The 17,324-nt window shown below is 38.8% G+C and overlaps 1 long non-coding RNA gene across 1 annotated transcript in view; it reads left to right on the top strand.

Moving 5' to 3' along the window:
* Nucleotides 1-826: 826 nt before the first annotated feature.
* The window catches only part of LOC148114833 (uncharacterized), a 200,480-nt gene continuing 183,982 nt past the window's right edge, over nucleotides 827-17,324 (top strand). Inside the window, exon 1 of the long non-coding RNA XR_015733257.1 lies at nucleotides 827-1,084. This is a non-coding gene — a long non-coding RNA (uncharacterized LOC148114833). The remainder of the gene's footprint in view (nucleotides 1,085-17,324) is intronic.

The following is a 17,324-nucleotide window of genomic DNA, read 5'->3' as shown; positions in this document are numbered from 1 at the left end:
AGCAGAAGATTTTTCCCTCCTCTCAAAAAACATTAAGACTAAAGTCATCCAATGAGACTGATTGAACAGAGATGTAAAACAGGAACAGGAAAATATTTCTGAACAAAAATCATGATATTTGATGGTATTAAAAAGAGATTAGATATTCCTGGATAGATCCATCAGGACTATTCATTCACTGGTTGGTGATGAAATGTGTCTCAATCCATTCTGGACAGGGGTGGGTTCCACTTACCTTCACTACCGGTTTGCAATGGGAGCGCATGCATGGGGCGCTTCTGCGCATGCACAGAAGCTTCTGAGCATGCACAGAGCATCCGTAATGATGTACGGGGGTGGGTGGGTGGAGCCTCCCGCCGCCGTTACTACCAATTCGCAAGATCCAGACTGAACTGGTAGCAACCCACCACTGATTTTGGAGGAAAACAACAAAAGACTTGGATGTGCCTATCACTTCCTTGGGAGTACTACTAAAGTATCTATCTCGTCTTTGTAAAGAGCGAAGGGCTGGTCTAAAATGAGCCTTGGCTTGATTCAATAAGGCTATTGTTATCTTCAATACTACTTCAGAAAACATACAATTGTAGCTACAGAGACAGTATACATGATTGTGGCCTGACTAAGGTTTGATTTTGACAGGTGGGATGCTACAGAGTAAATTGCTAGTTGCAATATACCTGGAAGGTAGGGGAGGGGAGAGACAGAATAAGATTTGCTCCTCATGAAAGTTTAGGTGTGACACATATTCATACACTGTGGGGAGGATTCCAAGAATGCAATATAGCCACATTTCTCCTAATGAGCCCCTCCTGAAAATCATTTTTTTAATCTAACTCGCATTGGTTATTTTTAGACTGCCTCACTTCTCCTTAATGATCACTTTTTACAATTTTACTTTTTTTAAAAAAAAAAAGCAAAATATTGCTTTTTGTAAAGACTAACCATTTTTACAAAAAGCACATGCATGACAGTCATGGAGAAAAGGAAGAAATGACAGAGAATACCTTCTGAAACCCAGCCCTCTTCTAAACCTATGAAACAGCAGAAAGTTGATGGATTTACCAGAAACAAGCAAGCCTCTCCAGTAAGTAATACCACCATTTCATCTGAGATATGACCTCTTTTAGGTCCTATAGGCAGAAAATGAGAATCAGCAACTTCTAGAACTTTTCTCCACTTTGACAGAGAATGCTCCCTCCCCACAGGCTGTTGCTGCTTGTTCAGCCACTGAAAGATTCATACCAGAGGGACATGATGGCTCTACTTTCAAACTCTTAGAAGAACAAAATCTGCTAGATTTTATTCCTACACCATGTGCACACAAATACACACACATACACACACGCACATGCACACACACACATGACACAATCACATTCAACCACATTCAACCACAACAAAAGTAGAGTCAAAATAGCTGGTATAAATTACTGTTTTGTGCACTGCAATACCATTAAGTTTATTTTTCTATTGAAATTTTAATAGGAAGTGTACAGGTACCAGTATAATTTAATGGATATGCTTTCAGCGTGTTTTGTACATAGCATTTTAAAATTTCTTACCTCTGTCAAGGTTCTTCACTAGAAAGAGAACTATTATTTTAAAATTACCCAAGTCACATTAACAGTGTCAGCTTCCAAATCCTTTCTACATATATTATTCAGAGGCATGTGTTACTTAATCTCTTGATTTTCTGTTTTTTCACATCTGTGATTTACAATATCTTTTATTAAAACTGAAAATAAAGATATAGCTTTGTTGTATTACCATCTGCATTATTTGTAATATTTTCATTTTCAGATGTCATTCGTTATCAGTAAAGAAAATATGTTATTTTGCATTCAGAAGCAATTAATTCAATCAAGGTATTATTTTGAACAAAAAGGAAGCCAAAGTGACGGGAAAAAACGTTTTCCATGTCAGATTAATATTAGAAATATTTCAAGGAAAAAACAAGCAGCATAGTGCCCTTCAAAACAAATACAATCTTATCCAATGTTTAAAATATCTATATTTAGGCAGCAAACACACATAATGCTCCTTTGCCCTTCTATTTTTCCCACAACAACCACAACCTTGTGAGGATAGTTGGGCTGAGAGAGTGACTGGGCCAAAGTCACCTAACTAGAATTCATGCCCAAAATTGGACTAGAACTCACAGTATCTTGGTTTGTAGGCCAGCACCTTCATCAGTGCACCTAACTGGATTTCATACCAAGGTACTTCCCTGGTAAGTACTGCTGCTACTTTGCCATGGAGTATTGTAATGGAGGAATTACCTATGAAAGAAACACTGTCAAAGAATCTTTCAATTTCCTAAATAAATCAATCTCTGTTGTTTAGGCTTAGATACTTTTGCTGCTTTGAGGCATAAAATTGTTTGCTAGAAAACTGCCTATTTCTTTGTAATCAGAATTCAAAAGTTGGCATCTTCTTATGGCAGAGCTTTAAATTTACTCATGATTAGGGCTATCTAGATAATTCCCACTCTTACCCATTAACTGAACTACAGATGAAAATTCTTCCTTTCAAATGAAAGACTGAAAGCAGTAAATCATTTATTATCAATACAGTACTGAGAATTGGCAAGAAGAAATGCTGACAGTGAACGTCTTTCCTCTTCTTTGCACAAGATTAAGTAATATGTCTTGAATCTTACTCTCAAGTAAAAATCCAAGTCTATCTGGTTTGGTTCCTATCACAAACATTTTATTTATTTATTTATTTGTTTGTTTGTTTGTTTGTTTGTTTGTTTGTTTGTCGCATTTCTATGCTGCCCAACTCCCTAGGGACTCTGGGCGGCTTACAGCAAAAAAACGATGCGAACAATATCCCGTAAAAAGTTTTTAAAAGAAAACATTAAAAACCCATACACTCCATTCCATGGCCGGGTCTCGCAAGATCGCCGTAGTGAGATCAACGGCCCCAGGCCTGCCAGAAAAGTCAGGTCTTCACCGCTTTCTGGAAGATCAATAGGGTGGGGGCGGTCCGGACCTCAGGAGGTAATTGGTTCCAGAGATCCAGGGCAGCCACAGAGAAGGTCCTCCCTGCGGGCCCGCCAACCAACATTGTTTAGCTGACGGAACCCGGAGGAGACCAGCTCTGTGGGATCTTAGCGGTCGCTGGGAGCTATGCGGTAGAAGGTGGTCTCGAAGATAGCCTGGCCCTGAGCCATGTAGGGCTTTAAAGGTAATAACCAACACCTTGAATTGCGTCCGGAGACCGATAGGGAGCCAGTGCAGCTCGCGGAGAATTAGTGTAATGTGGGTGTATCTAGGTGCACCCACAATAGCTTGCGTGGCTGCATTCTGGACCAACTGTAGTCTCTGAACACTTTTCAAGGGTAGCCCCGTGTAGAGCCGGTTGCAATAATCCAACCGTGAAATGACAAGGGCATGAGTGACTGTGAGGAGAGCCTCCTATCCAAGTAGGGTCGCAATTGGTGCACCAGGCAAACCTGTGCAAAGGTTTTTCACCAGAGCTTATACATTTATCTTATACTTATATTTTGACCAAAGCTTATACTTATTTCACCTAACTATTCATTTTTTTTGCACTTGTTTAATGGTAAACAACATACTAGTTTGAAAAATTGTGAGAAAATTCTTCTTCTTTTACTTAAGGAAGGGTGAAAATAATGGATACATATAAAATCGAAAGCATGGTGTCATCCATTTGTTCTTCCAACAACCTGTTTCATCTTACCAATTTGCCTACCTTGCTTTAGAGTTACTAATTTTATTCTCTTTGTGGTATATCTCTTCCTCCAATCCTTAAATTCCACCTACTTGTGGAAACCAGAAGGTTTGAGAATTACAATAGGAATACTGTGCCCATCCAGGGCATCAAAAGGGCAGACAAGTCAACCTGTGCTACTTTTTAATGTGCTTTGTACACAGCACATAGATATCAAAATGAGTAGTGCTTCAATCACCCAGTTACATCCTGCATTTTGGCATAATCCCTGTGGCCAGCAAATTGCTACTACTTTTGGCATGACGTATGCCTCGCAATTATCTCAACTGCCTCCCTGGTTCACAATACCAACATGCCAAACATGATTTTCTGGTTATTCTTAATTGACTGCTAATTTAAATGTTAGACCCTAGAACATAGAACAATAGAGTTGGAAGGGACCTTGGTGGTCTTCTAGTCCAACTCCCGGCTTGAGCAGGAGACCCTATTCCACAGGTGTCAAACTCGCCACGTCATGTTGCCATCACGTGATGTTTCATGAAGTTTTTCCTCTATGTGGAGCTGGGGTAGGCATGGCCTATGTGTGACACATCTGGCCCATGGACCGCCAGTTGGACACCCCTGGAGGCCCATGGTTGTCCAGTCTCTTTTTAAAATCCTCTAGTGATGGAATATTCACAACTTCTGAAGGCAAATTGTTCCATTGGTTGATTGCTCTCACCATTAGTAAATTTCTCCTTAGTTCTACATTGCTTCTCTCCTTGGTTAGTTTCCATCCATTGTTTCTTACCTTGCTCACGCAGCTTCATTTCAACCACAAAAAGATAATGTTTCAGAGGTGAAAGGAAGTATGTTCATGCTTGTTGTATCCACAGAAAAGTGTACTTTTAAAACCAAAATTAGATTGGTTTGTTCCCTTTCATGGTCTTTTTGTAATATTCCCATCTACTGCTGCTGAAATATTTTCTTTTTAACTGAAAAGACTTCTTTGATGCTAGTCAATTAGGGATCTTGAATCAATTTACTGAATTTTCTTTCTGTGCACATTTTGCTCTTAGCTGCTGTAAGCATCAGATGGAGAAGAGGGTACTTATTAAATAATCATAAATAAGACCACAGTGCCACTTAACTTATCAGGTTTGGATATATGACCATGTCACTACAGGAATGCTACATTCTCCACTTTGAAATACTATGTGTGGGGGGTGGGGTGGGGAACATATGATTATACATATTTCCATTGTTCGATTTCTCCTTAACATGATGCACTTAAGAATGCACAGAAAATATTTATCATCTCTGAATATGTCTTATTCTTTATTATGGAGAAGTAGATACAGGTAGAAATTAAACCTTGTAGCCTTTGTTGCTCTTTTCAGTTCTTATCCCTGTCCTTCCTTTATATAGCATCTATATGCATTGCATAAAGGATCATGAAAATAATAAACCTGTTGGCACTTTAGTTCTGTAAGTTGTATTTTAATCTATTCCTATTTGCACAAGGAGGTCAGAAAATAGGCCATATATTTCACGGGAACTGAAAATGTTCTGGCAGGTTTTCAGACTCACATGCCAGATTTTAGTTCAAAATGAGTTGTTGGAATAATTTCCAGATCTGTTTCAATGCTGTGATTTTGCTTTAATTTGTATTTCACATTTTTTGTATCTTCTGGAGTATCTAAGTATTTTAAATGAACTAACAAAAGATAGTATTTCTTTGCTACCATATAAAATATGCCATTTTCTTTATGAATGACTATATCATCTCTGCAGCTGCATCTTTATATATTATATTAGCAGGGTTAAGCTATCCCCCCCCCCGCACATACATTCTTATGCTAAATATTTTTGAGAGTAAACAATAATTAAATCATTATCCATTATTTCAGGGCAACAAAATAACGTACTTTAAAAAACCCTTTCCTCCATGACTGAATCATTTCACCAACTGGGAGAGTAGAGATAAGCAATTATGTGTGTGTGGGGGGGGGGTGAGCTAAAGAATACCACATCTATCACATCTATAAACCTTTCTCTAAGCATCTCACATCATCAGAAAGCACTCCACACTGCTTTCATACATGCATCAGCAATCATAATCATTGTGGAGGATCTAAGATAAAAGCATGAATGTGGCAACAGACAATTCAGGAACCATCCTGTTGTCATTTTGATTCCAGCCAAAACATTCATTTGACTCAAGCTGTGTTTCGATGCACTTCCTTAATCACTTTAATGCATGTAAACAAAACATTTCTTAAAGAAAAGACTTATATAGTCTTATTATGCAGTGAAGTTTTTGTTGATTGATCTGTGCTACAGCTAGGACAAGAGGGGAATATTCTGGTTGACTGTGCTGACCTATGCTCCAATGGTTTCTGCCTAGAACCTTGACCTGCAGTGTGAATGGGGGACATACCTTTGTCGTAGCCCTGACCCTGTCTTGTTGGGTAGATCTCAGTAAGTTGGGATGGGCAGTGGATTTCCCCCCCCCCAATGTTGTAGCTCATAGGACTCTGGGAACTCGTGAAAATGCTGTGGATTGTGTTGGAGAATGACATGTCAGAAAGATGTTTCTCCACTTAAAAATGGCTTCTGGGAAGCATTCCTAATTACAAAGAATTATCAAAATGGTACCTTCCATTGTCTCTAGCCTTCCTTCCCAAAATATTTTTTCTTAGCATTTCTGGCTTGCTCTCTGTGTCTTCTGAGCAAGTAGCAACTTTCAGAAAAGTTCAGATCTGCAGCAACTGACCAATCATAATTGCCAAGACAGTTTACAAGAGACCTCTGAACCCCAGGGACAAGGAAGTAATACTTGGATTAAAAATCTGGCAGGGGAGATGCAATGATGCAGTGGCTTAATGATGCTGGAAATGGTCTGAACTCCGGTGGTTCAACAGCTTCGTGAAGCAGAGTGAGCTTCTGAGGCTCGATCCCTAGCTCCTGCTCACCCAGCAGTTAGAAAGCAGACAATATTGTGAGTAGATAAATGGGTGGGGAAAACCTAGCTGCATTCCTGTGTGTGGAAAGAAGAAGCTGGTTTTGGACCTGGCCAGATGCATAGCAACATGAGACAAGGCAAGGCAGGACCAGAGGAGGAGCCTGGAAGAACTAGCAACCCAAGTGCTGCTAGGCAACTGGTGTAAACTAGTCCACCCCATGTGATGCACAAAGGATAGCCATGCAAGTTCTGAACAGATGAACTAACAATTTAGGCTGCCAGGATTGCATTGTTTGTCTAGCATGTGCTGATTTCCCTGACATCATATGCCATTCGCTAAATAGATAGATAGATAGATAGATAGATAGATAGATAGATAGATAGATAGATAGATAGATAGATAGATAGATGTTGTCGTTAGTTATGAAGTCATGTCTGACCCATCGCAACCCCATGGACAATGTTCCTCCAGGCCTTCCTGTCCTCTACCATCCTCTGGAGCCCATTTAAGCTCACACCTACTGCTTCAGTGACTCCATTCAGCCACCTCATTCTCTTCTTCTTTTGCCCTCAATCTTTCCTAGCATTAGGCTCTTCTCTAGTGAAGGAAGGAAGGAAGGAAGGAAGGAAGGAAGGAAGGAAGGAAGGAAGGAAGGAAGGAAGGAAAGAAGAAAGGAAGATTAGAGATAGATAGATAGATAGATAGATAGATAGATAGATAGATAGATAGATAGATAGATAGATAGATGATAGATAGATAGATAGATAGATAGATAGATAGATAGATAGATAGATAAATTTGGCTGGGAGGAATAATGATATATTATCTCATGCCTATTTTATATGTGGGCATTAGATAATATACCTGTCTCTCACTGCTCTGAGAGCTTAAGGAAAGGTAAACTGTATACACACCCATGATGGTGAACATATGGCACGTGTGCCAGAGGTGGCACACAGCACCCTCTCTGTGGGCACTCAAGGCGTCGCCCCAGTTCAGTTCTGCCATGCATGCACATGCGCCTCCCGCCAGCCAGCTGGTCTGCGTGCATTGCATTTTGGAGGTTCGAATGCAAGCACGTGCATTTGCACTTGCACATGCGCACTTTGGGCACTCAGTCCAGAAAAGGTTAGCCATCACTGGTATACACCATTCTGAACAACAAATAATTATAATAGATGTTTAAGGAAACAGCTCAAAGTCATTTCATGAATTTCCATAGCATAAGATGAACCTGAATTTGGATCTAGTGACTTGGACATATAAAATTATGCAATCTTAAATTTAGATAAAACTCTCATTTGAGCATTATATAGACTATTTTTCCTTCCTAGTTTTTTCCCACAAGTGCAGGGTCCCTGCAATTTTCAAATCATTGGCTGCCACAGAAACTAAAATGGGATTAGAACTCACAGTCTACTGGTTTCTAGCCTCCTGCCTTAATCACTAGCGCAAACTGACTCTTTATAGAAATAAAATAACATAAAAATATAATAATTATGTAATTATTAATCAAATTTATGTAGTTGCCAATCTCCCTGAAGATAGCACACAATCAAAACACCTATTCCCAAACATAGACATAAATATAAAAACATAGTAATCAATATATTACAAAATAACATATTATAGAAAGAAATAATTTAAAAATATTATTTATTTTTAAATAATATTATTTAATATTATTAAATTTATTTAAAAAATGAACATGCTCGTGTTTGAATATTTTCCTTAAATGTTTACAATAAGTTTAAATTAAGAATTGATGAAAGATTATGTAGTCAGTACTAATTTCATTTTATAAAAGCTGATTCCTACCATTATAAAAAAAATGAAAACATCATGTAACAAAAGCTTTGTAAATATGTGTAGAAAACCAAATGTAAATGAAAGATAAAATGCCAATTATATAGACATTATTGTAAACTATAGATTATGGAGGATTGCCAGAAGGAAGGTCTTCGTGCAAAAAAAGCAAAGTTTGTATCGGAATTCTCAGACACTCCACTAGCAGATTTTTTTTAATGGAAATGAATAAAGCACAGTAAATAGAATCAGTGATCACAAGGTGGAAATAAAACATATGAACAAATTCAATCAAAGTTCTGAATTCCATTGTTCCAAAGTTGATGGATAGGTCTGATAAAACAGTATGAGTTTCCAGTATTTTTCTTTCCTTTTCAAATCAGTTTTGTGTTATAATATGGAAATTGGAACCTAAGATTTGAAATACCTTAGAAATGGAGGAAGTTTTAAAACTTTAAGGTATATGTTAAGATATACAACATCAATCTAGGTTGATAAAGCATGTTGCTAAACAGCTGTGTTGTGGCTCCGTTACCGGAGCCTGTGTCATTGTCAGGAGAGGACTCCGAGAGTGAAGGGGAGGAGTTGGCAAGGCCTCCCTCTCCAGGACCCTCCTCTCTGGCAATGCCTTCAGTGTCCGCCGAAGGACAAGAGATAGGGCCAGGGCAAGCACGTCCACGCAGCCACAGATGGACAGTGATGAGGGTAATGAGTCTTGGCTGGACCCACGCCAGCATTGCAGAGATAAGCGCGCGCAACAGAAGAAAGGGCGTGCCCGAGATTAGGCTGAGTCACTGGACCACACCCCACAGGATATAAAAGGGAGCGTGGTGGCCAGTCAAACCTTGTGACGAGCAAAGCTGAAAGCTTCCATGCCATTCTGCATTGCCGGACTTTTGCTTTAAGACTGGATTATCTCTGGACTTGATTGTAATTATTGAGCTGCTTTCCTTTGATGTATCAGAAGTGGGGAGAAGTTATCTCTCCTCTTTGTAAATAATAAACTCTTGGCAGGCAGCCACTAGGTTGTTGCCAAGTTCCATTATCATAAGGAAAAGGATTTTGCCGGCTGGTTTGGTCTTTAACTCCTGAATGTCTGTTAGTGTGTGTGCGTGGGGTTGGGGACAGAACAAGCTGTAGTGTCAGGGTTCCAAGTAACACCCCGAACTAAATAAGACTCCGAGGCTAGCAATTTCTCAAAGATCCATTTTATTAGAGATGTCATATTGGCACATCTGGGAAACCCCGAATCTGAAAGTTCCTGGGTTTTCCCCACCCAAAAGAAAGTCAAAGACCCATCCCCTGCACCCACATGTCCATCACATGATCCAATCAATCCACTGTCTGAACTGGAGACAGCCCACAGTCAGTCCTACCCAGGTGCAGGCTGAATGTCCTTGACTCCCAGAGAAAAGAATGTTGTTATGACTATATATCTTCACCAACTCCTTGCAAATCCCCCCTCCCATTTTCCCAGGCACTAAATGTGGCAACCCTGAAGTTCCAAAGAAAAGAGCCTGTAGTACAGTGGACTAAAGCACTGTTATTAACATCTGCTGCTCGCAATTACTGCAAGTTCAAATCTCACCAGGCTCAAGATTGACTCAGCCTTCCATCCTTTCAAAGGTAGGTGAAATGAGAACCCAGATTGTGGGGGCAATAAGCTGACTTTGTATAAATATACAAAAATATGAAGGCTATTGCTTAACGCGTTGTAAGCCGCCCTGAGTCTTCGGAGAAGGGTGGCATATAAATTAAAGCAAAAAAAAAAAAAAGATGGTCTCCAGGGCTAACATGTAGCATATATGGCTGCATGCACACTATAAAAATGGAAACTTACCATTCAACATAAATTCACATTTTACAAGTTTTACTCATTATTTCTATTTAAAAAAAAAATATTTCCAACTATATGGCAATCAAAGTAAATAAAATAGAAGAGCAAGGTTTGGTGAAACCAGAGGCATTGCAAGTAAATCCTCGACCTACAACAGTTCATTTAGTGATTGTTCAAAGTTACAACGGCATTGAAAAAAATGACTTATGACTATTTTTCACACTTACAACTGTTGCAGCATCCCTTTGGTCATGTGATCAAAATTCAGATGTTTGGCAACTGGTTGATATTTATGATGGTTGCAGTGTTCCAGGGTCATGTGATCACTTTTTGCGAACTTCTGACAAGTAAAGTCAATGGGGAAGCCAAATTCACTTAACAACCGGGTTACTAATTTAACAACTGCAATGATTCACTTAACCACTGTGACAAGAAGTCATAAAATGGGGCAAAACTCACTTAACAAATGTCTCACTGAACAACATAAATTTTGGGCTCAGTTGTGGTCGTAGGTCAATGACTACCTGTATTTAGTTAAAATCTCTGCCAGATTCAGAGTTGTTATTTAGTGATGAAATTTAAAAAGGTAACTCTTAGGGGTTTTTTTTTTTTTTTTTTTCAATCTTATTACTGTGCAATCTTCAGAATCCTATAGCCAGAATTCCCAGCTATATTTATTTCTGGGCCGTCTTCTACAGCATATATTATTCAAATACAAAGCACCAAATTATACAGCTGTCAATCAAACTTTCAAACTTTAAACTTGTTCTGAAGGTCAGCAAACTACTGCTCCCCCCCCTTGGGGTAATAGCCATGCATATCATGAGACCAAGTTGGATAACTTCCTATAGGTGCATTTGAATGACCTGACAAAGAATTTAATCAAGTGGAGATTCGTGGGGGGAACTATTAACTTGTTAGAGCTGTAGTAATGTCTCCATCAAACTCTTCCCCACCCCACCCCCCCAATTCAGTGGGGGTAGGTTGGCCTGGAAGAAAACAATTTCTCCAAAATCAATCTATGAGCTTTTAGGATTCATCATTATCAATCTCCCTGGTCCTGGTTCAACTTCTTAAATGTAGCAAGGCATGATTACATTACATACTATAAAATCTGGTTTCAGTGCAAACGTATATGCTGGCCCTAACAAAATCTTTTGAATATAGCTCTCAGCCTGTTGGCAATTCAGTCAATGCTGCAGCTTTTAGCTTTTCTATTGCTTCCCCCCTCCCTTTTTTTGTCAACAGAAGTATCTAGCAGTTCTTAATATAGAAAACTTCGTTTATTTTCTATTCAGTTTCTCACATTTTCTACATTTTTCTGTTAATTGGTGTGATTTAATGAGTTCTTTGAACAGCTTCAAAATATGTAACATCTGGGGTATTCTATCAAAAGACTCATTAGTTGGTTTTTAATAAAGCATGCTCTTCACTTACTGTTTTCAATTGGGTGAAGGTGTGGAATAAGTATACATGAAGAATACACCATTTCTAAAGTCTAATAAACAAATATATATGCAGTCTTGAGATCGAACTATATATGATGGTCTAGGTTTTATACTAGCTGTGGAACAAGTAAGATATACATAAGGGAAATAACACCCTCAATCATACCAAGAGTACAATGAAACAATGATTTAAAATAATGTATAGCAATGGTTTTCAACCTGTGGTTTGCGGACCCTGGGGGACATATAATGTCATCACAGGGTTTCTGCAAATGCTTAAAGAAATGTTATGATTTAAATCTTGAGTTAAGGTCCGTGGTTATCGTCCATGGCCACAAAAGGCATTTAAAAGGGATTTGTAGTGAAGAAAATGTTGAGAACCACTGATATAGAAGAAAGAATATGTCTTTGGTTTTTTCCCCCCTCCCTTTTAATAAAGAAGATATAATATCAGAAAGAAGCACAATGCACAGCTTTTATGAAGAAAAGAAAGGAGAAAAAGTAAAGGCTAGAATTATCAAACAGAATCATGCTGGTACAAAGGAGTCAATTGTCAAGCTCTGGCCAAAATGAGTGATTCAGACGTAGCTTCATTCATATACTAGCTAACTTACATTACAATCATATAAGACTGGAACAGACTAAATTCTGTGAACTCGGTTTGGGTTACTTCTGAGAATTTCCCTATGGAGGAGCTTCCATTATCTTTTCCTCATAGGGAGAAAAGCAGCTGGGGAGGCAATTTTATGGAAATTGCTTACTCCACAATTTCTCTGAACCTAAATGCAGCCATTTGCTCTTTATTATAGAAGCAAACAGCTGTCAGGAAAAGATGACAGAGAATGCACATGTAATATTTCATTTGTTGACAGCTTCTAAAGGCTACTCACAGGCAAGGCACAATTGGCAGCTAGATGGTGACAGGAAGGATCTGCCAAAATCTGAGTGGCTGTTTCCATTGGAGAAAAAACAAATGAATCATAATTTGGCATTGACTCCATTAGGTAAAATGAGAGAGAGGAGGAGGAGGGAGAGTGAGAGAGGGAGATTTTAAATTAAGATTAACCACCCTTTCCTTCCCCAACAATTTAATAGGAGGTTTCTTTTAACTTGTTTGGGAAGGTTATTTCCAACTTAAACTATTAAATGACTACTACTATATTTGGCTGACTATGAGAACAACTTGGAAGCATTAGCTATGGAGATCCCATTGGGACTATATGGTCAGCTCATATTCTCTACTTCCTGAGCTGGTTGCTTGAGGATTTGTGGGTTCAATTCAAAACTTTGATGTGAGCCATAAAAGCCCATCTTGCCTAAGATTCAAGTTATCAGAATGACTCTCCATATCCCGATGAACCTGTCTACCCTAAAAGCCTCCTATTTTCTGGCCCAGAATTAAAATGTGTGAGATTGAGAAGCCCCCATTTCTAGGATGCAGCTATGATTTCTCCTCTAACGAATCACGTTTCTCATACAAAGTTTTATATTTGCTATGGCATTATTGGAGAAACTTGGCTGAGACAAGATGGTAGTTTACATCTCCCAGCTCTCTCTACCAACCTATTTTGGATAGCACTAGGGAAGTAGGAGGCACAGAACTGGTGATTTATAGAAATGTTATTTCACTGACCAAATGTTCTTTCTAACAATTTTCCAAATATGAGTGCATAGGATTGCATTTCCATGACTGAATGTAGACAATCCTAGCAGGATTGAATCTGGCGCGATCTTTTCTGCATCAGGCAATAATTTCTCACTTGGCAATTACAGAAGGCAGCACTGAGAAATGGATGTTTGGTACTTGGTTCACATATCCTGGGTTCTTTCAATTAAGCAATGCCACCTATAAAGACCTCAGAAGTATGCCTTATTTTTATAATATCTGCCCTCTGCTGGCCTACACTCTGTTATAAGATGCTATTATTTAGAAGAACTATGGAGGATGGCTGTGTGAGGTTGGCTCCAGTCAGTGCCCTTGAATATTCTCCAATTTCAATAATAGTCTACTGAAATTGGATGGCCAATAAATTTGTAACAATAATACATTGACCAAATTCCCATCTGTCAATTGCAAAAGTTCATACTGTTAGGATCCACACAAGTATTATGCCAATAGATTATGACATCTTAGGTTCTTAAGAAGAATTTGGTGTGTATGAAGGCCAACACCAGCTGAAGAACTAGCAGTTGTGAACAGATAATAACAATGGATAGATGAGTGGGACTAAGAAACAGAATGAAATTTAAACAGACAGGAAATGCGACCTACCAAACAAAATAATGGACTAGGGAGCTACAGTTCAGCCATCTTCCAAGTCTATTAGGTATGTTGCCCTGCCTCCAGAAAAGCAGATGTACAATTCATTAATGCTACAGCTGGAACCTGTCAGTCCAGGGACAACAGAGAAGTCCAAATGACGTTCACAATAATATAACCAATTGGAAAATCAAATACTAATTAAAAAAAAAACCCATTAATATTGAAATCTAACACAGTTGTTCTGATCCAGCTCCCAAATACGAAAAGCATACTGTTTGTAACTAAATGTTCCCTTTATTAGGAGTGTCAGCAGCCCTGGCCCAGAGTCTCTCTCTCACACACACAGCAGGCTAATAAAGTCTGTAAGTGCCTGTGGAAAGCAAAGCTCGCTCCCCAACACACTAGGAATATCTCCCTCTACTCACACTCATAAAGGAAGTCCTGGAAGGTGCACTCATTCTTATCCAGCAGCACACACACACACACACACACACACACACACACACACACACTCACATTCAGAAGGAGACAGCCCCCAGTCTCAGCACTGCAGATTCCAAGAAAGAATTCTGATATCATTCCTGGCAGGATTCAGAAGTTCAGAATATCAGTGACTGACCGACAGGAGATGAATAGCCTGTTTTCCCCAAAATAAGACATCCCCTGATAATAAGCCCAATCAGGCTTTTGAGCTCATGGCAATAAGGCCAAGCACTTATTTCAGGGTTCGGAAAAATATAACACAGGGTCTTATTTTCGGGAAAACACGATAGTTGTCTGCCATACCTATTTGTCTCCACCACCTGCCTTGTATCCTCAGAGCTAGGGTGGGGCTTATCTAGCAGTGATGGTTCTTCCATTCCCAGGACTGGCCCATAGCATCCTCTGCCTTTTGCACATCTGTGCATCAGGCACTGGACCCATATGTTCTTCCTCTTCCTCATCATCCACCTTTGGACCTGGAGGATGTTGCCTCTCCATCTGAGGGCTGATGGACAGCCCAGGCTCCATCTCTGTCTCTATCTCTCACAGCTCCATTCCCTCTTCTCCCTTGGAGCTCTCATATTGCCTTGATGCTGGCCCCGACTCCCATTCCGCCTCCTCATCTGATTTGGCAGCTGGAGGGTCCTGTGGCTGACAGGTCATAACAACAATTTTAAAAAAGATTAAGGTATAGTTCAGGACCAGCCTCTTCCCCCCAACAACTGGGCAAGAGAAACAGAACCAAACTGAAAGCAATTGAAAGCTGATAGAAACTTTAGGACACATAGCTTTGCCTAAAGCAGTGGTTCTCAACCTGTGAGTCGGGACCCCTTTGGGGGTCGAATGACCCTTTCACAGGGGTCACCTAAGACCATCGGAAAACACATATTTTCAATGGTTTTAGGAATAATTTTATGGTTGGGGGTCACCACAAGATGAGGAACTGTATTAAAGGATCGCGGCATCACTGGCCTAAAGGGTACCCAGAGAAAAAGTGCTGACATTGCTACTGTGTGCAATTTCTTTGTAGGAGAGCTGAAATACACAGTATGCTCTTAGGGATTCCTCTTTTTGCCAGAAAAAAAGGAAAAGGTTGAAAACAAAAATGTGATGATGTGACAGCTTAAAGCAAAGTCCTCAAAATATTTCCATATCCATATAATTCCTTGCTTTGGATAATCCAATTTATATTTGCATACGCTCATATCTTTTTACATGTTCACCCGGATACACAAAGTACGACATTTTTAAAGAATGAATCTTCTTCTTCAACAACCTTGACTGTCAATCTGCTGTTTTATGAACATGAGGGAGTTTTTTAATGTGCATAATTTCTGAGATGATTTTGGTCCTGCTTGTTCACTCATGACATGGGACAGATAATTCACAGCATAAAGTTCTGAAGGACAGCTAAAATTAAAACTGAAAGTAATCTTCAAAAATTGGAATGCTCCTAGAAAAAAAACCACCAAAGCAATAGATCTCTGAACTACTTAATCTATTCACTGAAAGAAAATTTTATTTGCATAAATAGTTAAACTATTGCATACAAAAGCAAAGAAGTGGACAGAATGTAGCAGATTCTAATAAGAAACTATTTTTATGAAATGTTTGCTGATAATTCCTGTCCTCCTATATGATATCAGATGTCTGTAACAATTCCCTGGGAACCATGCATGTCAATCAAAAATAATCCAAACTGGAAATAAGTATAAACTAGAATATAAACCAGAGTTTAATCAACTGTGGCTAAGACTTTGTGACAGCCAGCAACTATTTCCCCATTCTGCCTAACTTGTGTGCAAGAATTGGCATACTCAATTATCAGTAATTCTTTTTCCATCTAAAAATACATTTAATAGATATAAAACAGTTCATAAGAACTGTCTTCGTGAGCACGCTGCACTATCAGGACAGAAACTGAAACTGTTGGGTTACTGTAACATTTTAAATTATTTTTCTAATGCAGAAAAGGTTCTGGGAATTGAAGTTTGACACTATTTTAAAACTGCATACACATTTTTTTCGAACAGCAGAATGTGATGCAGACCTTCCCTCAGGGCAATTTGGTTTCATTTCAACTTACTGAACTTGTATATGTATAGTTTATGTCCATAACTTCAATAAACTCTCGCACATGGAATTTTGGAGCCTGAAGTGTCTGGGAAAAACTATCCCATTAAGAGAGTGAATTGCCCTAATGCATTTTAGAAGTAGCAAAGATCTTCATTCGTTTTATTGTCTGTTTAACAAATGAGGTATATAAATTATATGCTGAAAGGATAATGGAACAGGTTGACCTTTTGGGCAATTCGGTATTATGATTAGATTGATATCTTTTCTGCTACAACTTGAGAATGTTGAAAAAAATTTGGAAATGTGATGAACCGCGGAGGTAAAATTCATTACAATAATTCAAAACTTCAGGAGTAAATTATAGACAGTACATCATGTGCTATATTTGCTCTTCATTTCTATGGAAGGGGTTGTAACATGAACTTCAAACCGTAAAGAAATAATTAGAGATAAATAACTGGGTGAAACCCATTTGTGGCCTTTATATATTACTTCTGATGAAGTTTCTAATCCCATACCACCTAGAAAACATTTTCAAACTTACTGATTCAAAGCCCTTTTATGATAAATTATTTGTGACACCCTCTCAGAAACTTTCTGTCCTTTTCTCCCTGAATTTAAGTAAATACATTTCAACAAGATTATTTAATTTAGATGTGTCTGATAACTGGATGAGATGGTAGGAGTTTAATTATGCAACATGGCAGGCAGGCACTAAGCTTCTCTTATGCCTTCCCTATTGCCCAGCCTACTCTTCTAATGAATGGAAG

The sequence above is a fragment of the Pantherophis guttatus genome, chromosome 3 (assembly GCF_059756535.1).
Source record: "Pantherophis guttatus breed Tessera chromosome 3, ASM5975653v1, whole genome shotgun sequence".
NCBI classification, from domain to species: domain Eukaryota; kingdom Metazoa; phylum Chordata; class Lepidosauria; order Squamata; family Colubridae; genus Pantherophis; species Pantherophis guttatus.
This window is presented reverse-complemented; position numbering and strand designations above follow the sequence as displayed.